This window comes from Carcharhinus amblyrhynchos, chromosome 1 (genome assembly GCF_965287045.1).
Source record: "Carcharhinus amblyrhynchos chromosome 1, sCarAmb.v2.hapA, whole genome shotgun sequence".
NCBI lineage: Eukaryota > Metazoa > Chordata > Chondrichthyes > Carcharhiniformes > Carcharhinidae > Carcharhinus > Carcharhinus amblyrhynchos.
In genome coordinates, this window is record NC_137324.1 from 148,112,591 (window position 1) to 148,128,732 (window position 16,142).

The following is a 16,142-nucleotide window of genomic DNA, read 5'->3' on the forward strand; positions in this document are numbered from 1 at the left end:
CACCTGAACCTTATCTACAGCAAGCCTCTCCACCACAGCCCCCATCGTTCTCTCTTTCCTTGGCGCCAGTCGTTGGTCACCCTGGTAGATATCGTCAGATACCATTTCAACAGGTAATCCTTGTCGTCAATCAACCGTCCATCTGGATGAGCTGGAGTAGCAAAGATCCTGGACAGCTGAGGGCGACAAATGCATCAGGTATGCATCGTGTGAGCTGTCCAGGAACCTTGCACACACATGCAGAATCTAGGTCCTGCGGTCACATACAATCTGAACATTGATCATGTGAAAGCCCTTCCTGTTCACAAAGGCACTCAACTGACCAGCTGATGCCTTGATGGCCACCTGGATACAATCAATGGATCCCTTGACGCGGAGGGAACTCTATAGGCTGCAAATCTTTTTGTTCACTCAGCTTGGCTGACCTGGTTTGTCCTGAAATGAATGATTCCTATCACACGTGGAACTGGACATCAGTGACCAGCCTGACACTGATTGTGTGGTTCCACAAAGATCACGCACAGCGACCTGGAATGATCCAGAAGTATAAAAGCTGTGTTACCGTGACCTTGAGAGCCACGGACATAGTCTCCAAATGTGTGGAAGTTACCCAATCTCAGGCCCAATCATCTGGCAGACGCTCAACATGGCTTCCTTTGAAAGGTGGAGCTTCCTGCTGCACAGTATTTTGGTCATGCCAAGGTAATTTGACCGCTATCCATACACACTGGCAGGAGGATAGTGGTACCTTCTGTGGCAGCAGCCTCCTTGATGGCCCTGACCATTCTGTGTTTGTACTTCTGCCCAGGGGGAGGTGCCTGTGATCACCACATCTGAATTTTTGTTCCCGCTCCTCATTAGAGGAGGAGATGCTTCCATCAGCAGGTCGGCTAATGGGCCTCACCCATTGCACAAAGGGTGATAGAAAGACACTTTGGTGCCAGCTAACAGAAATATCATTTAACTCAACACTCTGATGTACACAACACAGGAAACATCCTATCAACACTCCAAAACACTCCACCCATACAAACGCTTAACTCCTCAGCCAGCGTTTACTTTAGCGTCCTTTTATCCTGCACTTGAATGAAGATAGATCAGTTTGGCTCACCTCCTGCCTATGCAAAAGCTTAAGATTGCATGGACAACATGAAATTTAGGTCAATTGGTGTTTTAAACTGCTTAATCGTGGGGGCGATTTTCCGATCTCGCTGTGCCTGGCACAGATTGTGCCAATCTGAGAAAATAGCATGTGGACCTAAAAAGTGGTTTCACGCCTGGAGCCAAATGTTTTGAAATCTCTCCAGTCCCTTTCTATGAACGCAAACTGGATCAAGGTCCATTAGCATATTTAAAGTAGCATTTAAATGTGCTTAGTCCATTCAACACTGGATTCTCCCAGCCCCTGAGATCTCCCAACCCTCAGGTGCAGCACCAATCCAGCTGGTCTCCAGTAGTGAAGACCAGGTGTGATGGCCGTGCCTTCAAGGGGGCCATTGAAGCTCCTAGGTGGTCGGGGAGATGGTTGGGCAGAACCCACTTGGCACCCTGACAGTGCCAGTTGGGTACTATTCTGGTGGCCTGGCATTGATGCTGGTATTGAAAGTCCAGTCAAGCACTGACAACAGTGCCAATTACAATAAAGGTTGCCTGCTGCAGTGTCATTGCATCCCTGGGAGAGGCCATGGGCATGAGTCCATATTGATTATGTTGGTCCATTCATGGGCACAATGCTTATCCTTCCTTTGATGCACATTGAAAGTGAATGGATGCTTTTATGGTGAAGTCTCTGACATCGCATGCTACAGTTGAGAAATTACATCAATGTTTTTCCACCCATTGAATACCTGAATTCATAGTATCTGTGGCCAAACAGGCCATCTAAAATGGTGATTTGTAAAGCACTCTGGGACAATTGGGCAAGAACTAAACCGACAGGCTGCAGTTTAAAGACAGAGACAAACAGGCTACAACCCTGGCGAGTGAATAAACAGGATATGGGTCATCTCCAGGATGGAAGGGATTTGATAGTCACAGTGGGTTGTTTACCAGACATAAGGACACCATGACCCCTTATTTAGGAGGGAAGTATGTGACCTTTGTGCATCCAGACATAGCCGTTGGGGACACACCCAGAGATTGGTGTGGCAGCACCTGATTAGACTCTTATTGATCAGGGGGATGAAGTCCTGATCGATTGATTAGCAATGGCCAAAAGGGGTGTGAAATACAATGGGGTATAAAGGGTGCTGTGCAACCAGGAATTTCTCTCTCTCTCTGAACCCACGAATGAGCTACAACAACAGTGACCATTGCCGGCAACGACCAGCACGAGGAGAGCCACCACACCCGAGAAGGAAGGAAGACCAGGGCCAGTGTGCCAGACCAGACTAAAAGACCAGACTACGCAGACGACTACCGAGACTAGCGCACAGATAAAGGCCAATATCTGCTTGCCAGTCACGCAAAGTTAAGTCAAGGTCTTGTACTGGACTTGAACTTTAGTATTTTCCTGTAAGATAACTTATTGTTGGGTGGGTGGGTGATTATTGATTGTGTGGGTTTAAATAAATATTTGTTGTACTAATAAGACGTCTACTTGTAGTTATTTGTCCACCATTTAAGGGTTAAAACAGACTGTGCAGCAGGCAACATTGGCGTCCCTGAGTGGGCTTGATAAGAAGTAACTTTGTTGCTCCGATACTGAATCCCGCAGACTATACATTGAACAGTTATTTAAAACTCAGAGCCAACAGGTGTAAACTCCTTGAACAAATTTCTGGAAATTGTTTATTGTGCATGTATTGTTATTAACAAAGAGGATAGGGTAAACTCTGTAGGTTTGTATTAGAATCCAGAGGGATTAGGACCGGAACATAGTGTAAAGCCGTACCCACAGTCCAATCGATTCCCTACCCCTTGTAGTTAATATAAAATGGCAGGAAACAGTATAGAGACAGAGAAGTGTCCCATGTGGTGAAAAAGAATCAGGGAATATATTAAGAAGAAAGGGTGGCCCCTATGGGCAGAATCTTGTGCCAATACTGAGACGGGACCGGGATCCTTAGGGCAGAAGTATTGGGATGACCTAAGGAAAGTTCAGTTGAAAGTTCTTGTTTGGTTAGAATTAAAGTTCAGTAAAGAATTAATGAGTTGCAACTCTTTGTGTTCGAGTTGGCACTAGAGCTGTTAAATAAATAGTTGAATTACTGTTCTTGTTTGTCTCATTAAACTGGAATACTTGGAAAGTGTTTAAATTAAAGACATATAACAGAATGGCACCCCAGATGGTACTCAATAAGAGGCAAGTAGTGTTACCCCAGGATTGAGCCTTTTATTTATTAAGTGGTTTCTTCTCCAATTGAATTGCTCCGAAGAACAATGAGGGGGATCTCTGGGTGAGTAGCTTATTTATACTCTAAATCACTTCCCGACTACCTCCGCGCCTAACTTCTGCTAATTTGAAAAAAAAATTCCCCACGAACCAGAAAAGGAAAAAAAACCGCGAAAGAATAAACAGAGATTCGGCACCTCACCAGCAGCCACAAGCACTCCTCCAATTGAATATATATAAATGATTTGGAAGAGGGAGTAACTGGTGTGATCAGCAAGTTTGCAGATGACACGAAGATGGTTGGACTTGCTGATAGTGATGAGCAGTGTCAGGCAATACAGCAGTATATAGATAGGCTGGTATATTGGGCAGAGAAATGGCAGATGGAATTTAATCCTGATAAATGTGAGGTGATGCATTTTGGAAGGAATTATGTAGGGGGGAGTTATACGATAAATGGTAGGACTATTAAGAGTATAGAAACACAGAAGGACCTAGGTGTGCAAGTACACAAGTCCTTGAAGGTGGCAGTACAGGTGGAGAAGGTGGCGAAGAAGGCTTATGGTATGCTAACCTGTATAGGAAGGGGTATAGGGTATAAAAGCTGGTGTCTAATGTTGCAGTTGTATAGAACGTTGGTTTGCCCGCATTTGGAGCACTGCATCCAGTTCTGGTCACCTTACTACCGGAAGGATGTGGAGACCCTGGAGAGAGTGCAGAGGAGGTTTACCAGGATGCTGGCTAGTATGGAAGGACTGAGCTACGAGGAGAGATTGGGCAAATTGGAAAGATGGAGAATGAGGGGAGATCTAATAGAGGTGTATAAGATTATGAAGGATATAGATGGAGTGAACAGTGGGAAGCTTTTTCCCAGGTTGGATACAAAAATCACAAGGGGCCACGGGCTTAGGGTGAGGGGGACGAGGTATAATTCCGATGTTAGAGGGAGGTTTTTCACACAGAGGGTTGTGGGGGCCTGGAATGCACTGCCAAGTAGGGTGGTGGAGGCAGGCACACTAGAGTTGTGTAAGGCTTACCTAGATAGGCACATGAGCAGACTAGAGATGGAGGGATACAAAAGACTGTTCTAAATAAGGATCAAGAGCCTCAGGACGTTCCTGGGAATCAATAGATTCCTATGGACCGTCCAACATATTTTATGGCTCACCTGTCTTACGTTTGAGCTTCTGGGGATTCCGTGAATGTCTGTATAAGCTGTGTATATTTATTGATGTCTTTTTTTTTTACATCCACAGGTGATTCGGTCTGCCTTGTTGGCCAACAAGGGGCATACATGCGGTGGGTCGTGCGAGGGCATTGGATGTTGCTTCGAGAGTTGCCTAGTACTTCACTTTGTTGGTGTACGTTTAAACTGGACCAACTGATGGGCAACATGATGGCTCAGTGACTATCATTGTTTGCTGTACAGATACGTGGGCCTGGGTTGGATCTCCGACTTGGGCCAGTGTCTGTGGGAGTTTGCACATTCTCTCCGTGCTTGCATGGGTTTTCCCCAGGTGCTTCGGTTTCCTCCCACACCCCAAAAATGTGCTTTTAGGCTGATTGGTGTTAACAAATTGTTCCTAAATTAGACCTCCCCAAATCTGGCACACATATAATTCTCTAAATTTGCACTCCTTTATTGAGGAGCCCAAGAGGCGTAGACAAAAGTCATAGGTAGAAGAAGGATTGGAATAAGGCACTCACTGAATGTTAAAATGGCGGTGTGGGCTTGTTGGGCCAAAGGGCCTGTTTCCTGTGCTGTGTTGTTGTTCTTTAAGTGATCCAGGTATTTCATTTAATGCGATGAAACAACAACAGAGTGAGCGTTGTTCCTGGGCTAAGCGCCTGTCTTCCTTTCTTAGTTAATCTAGAAGTGAGATTTTGAAGTAAGATTAGTCAAGGGGAAGGGTGAACTCTATTGTCGACCATGACGCAAGGCTCAAACCTAAATCTGGAGTAGAGACGGGGTGTTCATCATACCGTTGATACCAACTGACTTTGAGGGACAGATTGGGAAATTAGCAGGCACTGTACCCTTTCAGTCACTTCTGGGACTATGCCTAGAGAAATGGGTAGAATACTACAGTGAGTTTTTGGACCTGGGATCCGTGAGTCACAAATTTTTTAATGAGAGAAACAGAGGTAAAGGAGAATGTTTGTTGAAACATTGAAACAAGAGTTACAGAGTGAGGGGTCAGAGAAAATGAAGTTAAAAAATGAGTTAGAAATAATGGAAGAGTTAGTTGAGAAATTAAGAGAAGAAAATAAGTAATTTTGTGGAAAAGTAGATGAGCAAGAACAAAACAATGAGATAAATATATTGTCTATGAGTCAGTTTAAAGTACATCAAGTTAGTGAAAAGAATCCAAGTTCTGATTACTCCACGTTCCAGCAGGAAATTAATCAATTAAAATCTCAGTTGTCGATACAGATAAGGATGTTGTCTGTGTTGGGACAGTTGAGTCTGAGGGAGATGGTGTTTATGGATTGGGTTGTGGATTATATCTGGAAAAGAATGCCCATTTTGCAAGTGGCATTGACTGGGGACCCCCACCTCCTCTTCCGGAGGCACCTGATCTCACAGTAAGTGTAGAATTTGCCCCTGGTCTGATGAATTCTGTGACTCTTAATTGCAAGGAAGGCATGGAATTATCAGGAGATGTTTGTTGATTAAAGAATCTCAGCACTCTATATAGTTCTGAATGCAGACTTAACTGTCCCCATCAATGGATAGTCTTGCATTATTAGAAAATGATATGCCCATGAACCCCATTAAAACTGACCATGTGGGCTAAGTAGCTTACACCCTCACTAACATCACAAAGAACCCCAAGTTGTCCTTTGGTTTTTTTAGAAGGAGGGAGTGTGCAGTATGTGTTACAGAATTTTGAGAGAAAGTAACTATATTCTCTCAACTTACTAGGGAATTATTATAAGTTAATTGGCAAGATGGAAAATTGATTAGAGAAAATATAAGATTGAGCTAATAATTTGAGTAGTTTCTATATTTCAGTCTGTTTGCGTGGTCTGGTTGCTTGTCGAATGTAGGTGATTGTTGTTGCCTTAGATTAAGAGCGGGAGTTGTTAAAGCGTCTTTGCTCTTGGGGAGTATTTATTGTGGGCAATAAATGCAATGCTTTACACTTTGGTTTAACTTCAAAGAGGCTGAGGAAATATTAAAACTGGTAAAATTTAAGTGTAAGATTTCTTGAATTTACTTCTGTTTTTGAGTTTAATTACAGTTTGGAAGAAAGAAGAATGAAGATGACTGTCTTAATCTATTTTCTTTATTTTCTTTCAATGTTTTATTTTCATCCCAGTTTAAAATGTTGAATTTGAATGAAAGATAATGTGGAATGCATGTTGAAAGCTTCTGTGTGGGTGTGTGTGTGTTTAGTAAAGTGGTCGTGTCAATGTTTTTGTTATATTGTTTGCTTTAATGTTTTAATGTTCTTCCCCAAATTGTGATTTTACAACAGTGGGTTTGATATAAAGTTTAACCAAAATTTGGAAATTGGATTGGATTAAATTGAAATAAATTTTTGGAATTTCTTAATCTTTTAGGTATAATCAATGGCCATGATTGTGCTTAAGAGTTATAGAATATAAATACATAAATAATATATATATGTGGGATGTTACTTTGAACACAATTTTTGGAAAGTAAATTGATATTTCAAAATCAAAGTACATAAATTTAAGCTTGAAATAACCAATTTGAATTTTGAATAATCCTAGGTTCAAATTTTGTTAAGAAAGGATTTAAGCCTTGGAGGGAACCATGTGCTCTTTCCTTTGTCTTGAAGAAATTGTGACATCATCATATTGGAATGTATTTTATTTCTTGTGTTTTTTTTAACCGGCTAAGATTTCACCATCTTCTGTTCCTAATTTGGCAATTAAAAAAGTATATATCTTGGAAGTTGTAAATTTTATCATTTTTTTAATTTGATAGATTTTGAGACCAAATTAATTCATTTGGCTCCAAGCCGAAAGTAATTTTTGTGTTTTGTTTTAAATAGATGGCTCGTGAATAACAAGTCTAGCAGCTTCAAGACTCCAAGGTTATTTATCACAACCTAGTGATAATTGAGACTTGAAGAGTTTGGCTCATTCAGATTTTCTCACTATTAACTTTCAAATTAACGTGATTGGTTACGCTTAAGCGTTACAGTTGGTGACATTTAATTGATAGAATAACTCGCAGGCACAAATTAACCAACTTATAAATGGGAAGTTGCTTAAATCCTAAAGAGGTAAATAAGTTTAATTTTGACAAATGAAGGATGGTGGAAAGAGAGTCTGTATAGATTTTGTGTTTCAAAGAGGTATACATTGAAACATATTCTCAGTTTATGACGTAACCATTTGAATGTGGGATAATTTGACAAAGTAATATCTGTTTGTTTTGTGACTTTCCTATACTGAGTAAATGTTATCTGTGGTAATCCTCATGTTCACATGTAAAGTTTGTTCGGTTCATTATATGTAAATTCTAATAAGTTGGGATTTAATTTTTCTGAAAGGTTAAGGGCTCTGGAGAGTATTAACAACTTTACAACAGATGACAGGATTTTTCCTAGTACTTAGTTATTTGGGGTTACAGGAGTTAAAATGCTTAAAAGAGGAACAAATAAACCATTTGTACAAATCATGTTCTTCATAAATAAAATTGGTAGACAGAATGATGGAGGAGTTTCCTCTATAATTTGTTAAACCAGTAGAAAATCATTCAAATTACTTCTAACTTGTACTTTGGTTACATTGTGTTAATTGGGTCATAAAGAACATAGTATGTATATACTAGAAGGAGATAAATTTTCATCTGTGACTGTGGAAGTTTAAATCTAAAATGGGAACTGTGACAAAATGTGTTTATTAAGCAAATTTGGATCATTTTTAAATAACAAATATTTTGGAGAATTAAACCTACCCCTTCAACACTTTTGGTGCATGACCCTCTGTATCAATTATTTATTATTGTCCTGTGCATATCTCTGAACCTAAAATGTGTTTAGAATACATGATTGTTTGTATTGGTGGGTAACCAGCTTATGGTAATAATGGGACTTAGAATATGTGGTTGTTTGTATTTGTAAAGTGCTGTTGTCTGCAGCTTCTGGAATATGTTGTAGGAATGTATTATTACTGTGCATGCCAATACTTGGGCCTTGCTTGACTGTTGAGTGATTGGGGAATTCCTGACAGATGCTAGTCCTGAGTTTATGATCCAACACGCTTCGTGTTCAGGATCAAAAGGGAGACTGTGGCCAAATGGGCCATCTAAAATGGTGATTTGTAAAGCACTCTGGGACAATTGGGCAAGAACTAAAATGACAGGCCGCAGTTTAAAGACAGAGACAAACAGGCTGCAACCCTGAAGAGTGAATAAACAGGATGTGGGTCATCTCTAGGATGAAAGAGACTTTACGGTCACACTGGGTTGTTTACCAGACACAAGGGCACCGTGACCCCTTATTTAGGAGGGAGGTATGTGACCTATGTGCCTCCAGCACCTTCAGATATGGTCGTTAAGGACACACTCAGATTGGTGTGTCCCTCTGGATTGGGCTCTGATTGGACTCTTATCAATCAGGGGGATGAAGTCCTAATTGATTGATTGGCAATGGCCAAAAGGAGTGTGAAATCCAATGGGATATAAAGGGTGCTGCGCAACCAAGAATCTCTCTCTGACCCACGAACAGGCTACAACAATGGTGACCATCGCCAGCGATGACCAGCACGAGGAGAGCGACCACACCCGAGAAGGAAGGAAGGAAAACCAGAGCCAGAGTGCCAGACCAGACCAAAGGTCCAAACTACACAGACAATTACTGAGACCAACGCATAGACAAAGGCCAATATCTGCTTGGGTACTTGCCAGTCACGCAAAGTTAAGTCAAGGTCTTGTATTGCACTTGAATTTTAGTATTTTCCTGAAAGATAACTTATTGTTGGTTGGGTGGGTGATTATTGATTGTGTGGGTTTAAATAAATATTGGTTGTACGAAGAAGATGTCTACTCATAGATATTTGTCCACCGTATAAGGGTTAAAACAGACTGTGCGGCAGGCGACAGTGGCTGATGATGGAATGGCCTTCATGAGTGCTGAGTTTCAGAACTTCACCACCCGCAATTGTATCAAGCACATTAGGATTGTGCCTTGCCACCCAGCATCCAACAGACTAGCTGAATGTACCATTCAAATCTTTTAAGCCAGGCAATGACTCTATATCCCAGAATCCTTCAGGGATATAGGATCACTTCATTTGTAACAACCAGCAGATTTGTTAATGAACCATCAACTCAGAACAAGATTGAACTTCGTGTTTCCAAGTTTGTCAGGGAGGGTAGAATCCAGTCAAAACAGTCAGAAAATGTAAGATTGTTTTCACTGAATGAAGCTGTGTGGTGAGGAATTTTGGAGGTTGGTTTACTTGGATCCATGGAGTCATTGTACCCAAAACCCCTGTCTTATCAAGTAGATACAGAAGGAAGGGTAATCATAAATACATAAACCATTTGAGAGAATGAGAGTTGGCCGTGCAGCCAGTATGGTCATCTGGAATTATACTGCCATCTGGGAATGTCGTCGACATTTCCAAGAATTGAAGTACCAGGTCATCTTATTACAGATGCAACTGACATCCCAATGAAAATAGATGGAACTGAGATGCCTGTGCCCGAAGAGACACCTGTGATTGTGGTTTCTACTGACAAGATGCCAGTGGAAGCACCCCAGACAGAGGAGTTATGCTGCTCCATTGGGAATCAGAAACCACCTGCAAGACTTAATTTATAATGGACTTGATTCATGTTTTAAGTGTTCAATTATCGGGGACTGAGTAAAATGATTGTTGTCAAATGTATAAAAGAGCTTGAGGGGGTGCGGTCATTGTGCTTTTAAAGGTCACATGACCCAGGAAATCAATCAGGGACCAGATTAAGGTTGACTCTGACAAGCAGAGGTTTCTGTTCCAGAATGATCTCGCAAGCTGACTTCAACCATGAGGCTGCACACCTCTGCATAGTCTTTAACTGTGAATACATGTGTTGTTGTTTTGCTCTTAACTGGTGAACAAGAATTATTAAGCTTTTATTTTGCACTTTTACTGAGCTCAGGATTTGATTAAAGCTGACTTTAATGAGGTTAACTGTTTCCGCCAACTTTCTTCCCTTTCTGAGAAAAACGAGGCAGTGCTTGGAGGAGGTTTTCAGTTAGCTGAATGAAAAACCTTAATTTGGTAGACAACTTTTATTTGAATTCTCCTCTGAAATATTACCTACTTGGGGGGATGAAATGGGTTCTTGAGAACTATTGCTTTGAATAGCTAAAAAATAGCTGTCCTAGATTAATGCTTGTTCAGGTATGGACAGGTTGCACAGAGGAAAAGCACTGAAATACTTTGAAGGTGAGACTACATACGATGCACTTGCACCAACATTCTGTTGCTGATACACCTCCAATTTTCCGCCCTCCCACTGTCTGTCACATTTGTCTGCTTTTAGTGCCTAAAGCCTAGTCTTCAGCTGTCCTCAGTGTTTTCATGGATGGCTCACCTCTGTCAGTTGTGTTTCTCAGATAACAAAAAAAGCCTACATTTATACAGTTCTTCAATACTTCAGGACATGCCAAAGTGTTTTACAGTCATTAAATACTTATCTTTATGTATAGACCCTGTTCTAATGTAGAAACTGCAATAGTCAAATAGCAAATTCCCACCAACTGCACTGCGATAACAACACATTGATCTGTTTTTAGTGATTTTTTTAAAGGATAAGTATTGGTCTGAATACTGAAAATAATTTCCTTGCTCATTTTTGCAATGATGTCATTGGATCTATTACATTCTCCCTCAAGACCAGATGGGACTTCAGCTTAAAGTCTTGCCAGAAACATAGAAACCCTACAGTGAAGAAGGAGGCCATTCGGCTCATCAAGTCTACACTGACATAAGAACATAAGAACATAAGAACATAAGAAATAGGAGCAGGAGTAGGCCATCTAGCCCTTCGAGCCTGCCCCGCCATTCAATAAGATCATGGCTGATCTGTTGTGGCTCAGTTCCACTTTCCCGCCCTCTCCCCATAACCCTTAATCCCCTCTCTTATCAAAAACCCATCAACCCGCTTCTTAAAAATATTTAGCGAGGCAGCCTCCACCACTTCAACGGGCAGAGAATTCCAGAGATTCACCACCCTTTGAGTGAAGAAGTTCCTCCTCAACTCCGTTCTAAACCGCCTCCCCTTTATCTTGAGGCTGTGCCCCCTAGTCCTACTGTCTTTTTTGAGCGGGAAGAGTCTCTCCACCTCTATCCTATCCATCCCATTCATCATCTTATACGTCTCAATGAGATCTCCCCTCATTCTTCTAAACTCTAGCGAGTACAAGCCTAGTTTATTCAGCCTCTCCTCATAGCTCAACCCCCTCAACTCCGGTATCAGCCTAGTAAACCTCCTCTGCACTCCCTCCAGGGCCAAAATATCCTTGCACAGGTGCGGCGCCCAAAACTGCACACAGCACTCCAGCTGCGGCCTCACCAATGCCCTATACAGCTGCAGCAAGACCTCCCTACTTTTATATTCAATCCCCCTCGCTATGAAGGCCAGCATCCCATTCGCCTTCCTGACCACCTGCTGCACCTGCAAGCTGGGTTTTTGCGACTCATGCACAAGGACCCCGAGGTCCCTCTGCACCGTCGCCTGCTGCAGTTTTTCGCCACGTAAGTAATAGTCCTTCCTACCATTCTTCCTACCAAAGTGGACCACCTCACACTTGCCAACATTAAATTCCATTTGCCATTTCCTGGCCCATTCGCCCAGCCTATCTAGATCCTTCTGCAGACTCTCCACACCCTCCGCACAATTTGCCTTTCCCCCAATCTTGGTGTCATCAGCAAATTTCGACACCCTGCACTCGGTTCCCTCCTCCAGATCATCTATATAAATGGTAAATAGCTGTCCAGAAGATCATGTTACCTACAGCCATCCTCCCCTTGACCCTGTGCATTTACCTAGGTTAATCCACCTAATTTAACATCACAGGAAATCGGAGCACCCAGAGGAAACCCATACACACACTGAGAGAACGTGTAGACTCCTTGCAGACAGCCACCCAAGACCGGAATCAAATGCAGGTCCCTAGTTTTGTGAGGCAGCATCGAATCAAAAAGACGAAAAAAATGATAAGGATGCTGGAGCTTGTATTTTGGAGGCAAAGATGAGGTTATTTCATGTGAGGAGCATGGACATTTGCTTTATATGAACATTTGCATCCTATGATGATGAGTGAAGCACCATTCCTATAAATGAAACATCCTTGAAGACTAGTAGAAATCCTTTATTGCCTGTGAGTTAACTGAATAGTTGTTCACAATGTCCTTTTTGTGTAGTCATGCAGCAACATGGAAACCCCTGAACAGGCCATACAAATGTCAGCTCAGTTACCCATGTGTGCAATCACATGAAAGAAAAGGAGCTACAAACTTAAAAAAAATTCTCAGGCATTTTAAATTAAAACTTCAAGGGTCCTTGCTCATTCATAAATGTAATACTTGAGTGTTTGTACACAATGGCCTTTGTGTAACTGTGTTTTATTGATATCTAGGTGCCACAAGTGAAAAAAAAATGATAAATAAGGAGTGGAATGAAAGCCATATGATTAGCATTGGATTTGTATTGGAACCAGGGCATAGATCTGCCCAGTCGATTTTGTGAGGCCACTGAACCTCTTCTGTGTGGTATGCTGCTGGTTGCTGACTGCTTCTGCCATGTCTTCTCAACAGCTTGACGTACTGCTGAAAAAAGAGTCAAGCTAGCAAAGCTTTTTGTCTTGCACTCATCAGGACAGCATGCAAGAAACTACCAACAGTAAAGGAACTACAATTTATACAGAATGAGAAGGGTGTGTTGATTGCTTGGCAAATGGATTCTGGTTGGTAGAGATGTTCTCATGGGAATGCATCAAGGAACAAACTGCCAAGCATTTGGTTCAAATGTAGATCAGGCAGATCCACTCTGATTGACCAAGGCATTGCCGTGAAGAAGGAACCAGGGAATGGTTTGTTTTGTTTAGTTAAAAAAGGCGTGTTACATGGACATGCTCCTGTGAGTGAATATATATGGTTCCTAGAATAGATAACACTAACACTGAAAGCCCAGCTGATAATCTTAAATTGGTGGAAGTATAATTCTTGGCAGAATCAAAATTGTTTAGCAAGTATTGTTCAATTGTTGAATCACATACAATGTTGAACATTATGGGTGGATTCTCCAGCCTTTGCAGGAACCCTGATTCCCAACTGGCCTCAAGGAAATTGGGCTCCAGATATCATAAGCATTGGACAGACAGTGAGGAAATAAATGGGCACTTGAACTTGCATAGAACAATGGAACTACTTGCTACTGCCACTGTCATATGCGGCCTCCTTTTGCTTCACCAAGGCCTCAATTTCCTATGTCATCCAAGGTTCCCTACTTCTATCAGTCTTGCCCTTCACTCTAAAAAGAATTTTCTTATCTTGAACCTTAGTTAACACACTTTTGAAAGCCTCACACTTACCAGTTGTTCCTTTGCCTACCAGCAGACTCCCCCAGTCAACATTTGAAAGTTCCTGTCTAATCGCTTTGCCCCAATTTAGAATTTTAACTTTTGGGCAAGACCTATCATTCTCAATATCTATCTTAAAACTAATGAAATTATGGTCACTGGTCCCAAAGTGACCCCTCGCTGACACTTCTTCACCTATCCTTCCTTATTTCCCAAGAGGAGGTCAAGTTTTGACCCCTCTCAGGCTTCCACATACTGAATGAGAAATTCCTCCTAAGTATACTCAACAAATTTTTCTCCATCCAAGCCTCTAATATTATGGCTGTCCCAGTCAACATTGGAAAGTTAAAGTCCTCTACAATTACCATTCTATTTTTCTTGGAGCACTCTGTAATCTCCTTACATATTTGCTCCTCAATTTTCCGCTGTTTGGGGGCTTATAGTAGAATCCTATCAAAGTGATTTGAGCCCAAAGATGTGCGGGTTAGGTTGATTGGCCATGCTAAGGAATTGCCCCTTAGTATCCAAGGATGCATAGGTTAGAGGGATTAGTGGGTATAATATGTAGGGATATGGGGGTAGGGCCTGGGTGGGATTGTGTTCAGTGCAGACTTGATGAGCTGAAGGGCCTCTTTCTGCACTGTAGGGTTCTATGATTCTATGATTTCCCCCTTCTTATTTCTCAGTTTTAACCATATAGACTCAGTGGGCGAACACTCAGAAATATCCCCTCTCAGTACTGCCATGAGGCTTTGCCTAATGAAAAATGCAACTCCACCCTCCTCTCTTACCTCCTGCTCTATCTTTCCTACAGTACCCTAGAACATTGAGCTGCCACTCCTGTCACTTCCTTAGCCATGTTTCAGTAATAGCTATAATATCCTAGTCCAATGTACCCATCCATGCCATGACTTCACCCGTCACGCCTTTTGCATTGAAATAAATGCAGTTCAATCAGGTTTCCCCTGCTCTCTACCCCGTTTTTGCCTGATCGGTCTGGTGCTAGGATTACTGACACTGCCCTTACTACTTAATGTGCTCTCTTTAACTTCTGTGCTATCCTCAACCTACTCCTCAACCTTCTCTTCTGTCTCTCTACTGCTTTGAGTCCCACCCAAGAGTAATGGATTTCTAATCTTTAATCTAAATCTCATTATGTATGCTTGGCTGAGATTTTAAACAGCTATTAGAGTTCTAAAGCACCTGAGTCCCAGTGGAAAATTGTTTGATTGACAGTTTTAGCTCTCTGAACTTTGTTTCAATTTCACAATGTTTATTTGCACAAGGTTAAAGTGTTTCAAATCCTTCAAGTGTTTGTTCTTGGTGTTTTAAAGGGTCTGGATGATTGACACGTTTATTGGACAATAGTGAAATGACTTTTTTTTAAACATACTGGAAAGTAATATACAAAGGCCTTTTTTAAATAATATGTTTTAACACGTTATTGGTTCTATAGGATTCATTGGTTCTATACAGTGTATAGTGGAACAGTTGGTATGGTAGTACCATAGTTTGGCATAGAGGGCATGAGGAAACATGGGGCAGTGCGCATGAGGGAACATGGGGCAGTGGCTGCGGGACATAGCTTGGCACAGGGGGATTGAGGGGCTAATGAGAGGTGGCTGCAGGAACATAGCTTGGCTTAGGCCATGAGGGGTCAGTCATGGAGTTGGTGAAGAAGCATAGCCTAGCATGAGGCCATGAGGAACCAAAGAGGGTGTGGGGATGGAAAGGCATGAGATAGCGTGGATGGGTTATGGGGACGCTATGGAGGGAAGGGTAAGGGCTGGAAATCCTTTATATTTTTTATTTTAACTGGGATGAAGTCTCAGAGCTTCGTGGCAGGCCTTTTAAATCGCCCATCTCGGCACCCAGCAGACTTTTTGGCTGCCTCCAGACTTTCCCCGCATGGTTGGCTAAACTCCAACCCACACCCACAGCTGGCATTTTCTACTGAGGTAGGCGAGCTGAGCTGGGAATTTCCCTGACTCTCATTACTTATGGTGAAAATTCAACCCAAAAATTCAGGGCAGATATCAGAAGATGTTTATTTTTCCTGGACCCTGCTATCATACAATAAGTAAATGGGAGAGCAAGTCAATTTCTATTCAGATTGCTAATGGAGATGATTGTGAATATTGAATCAGTGAAATCATCCATCATAAAAATATCAAATAATATTAAAGATTGAGAGGCGGAATAATGATTTTTTGTTTGATATTTCAAATTGGAAGGTAGTAGATGTATCCAGGGTT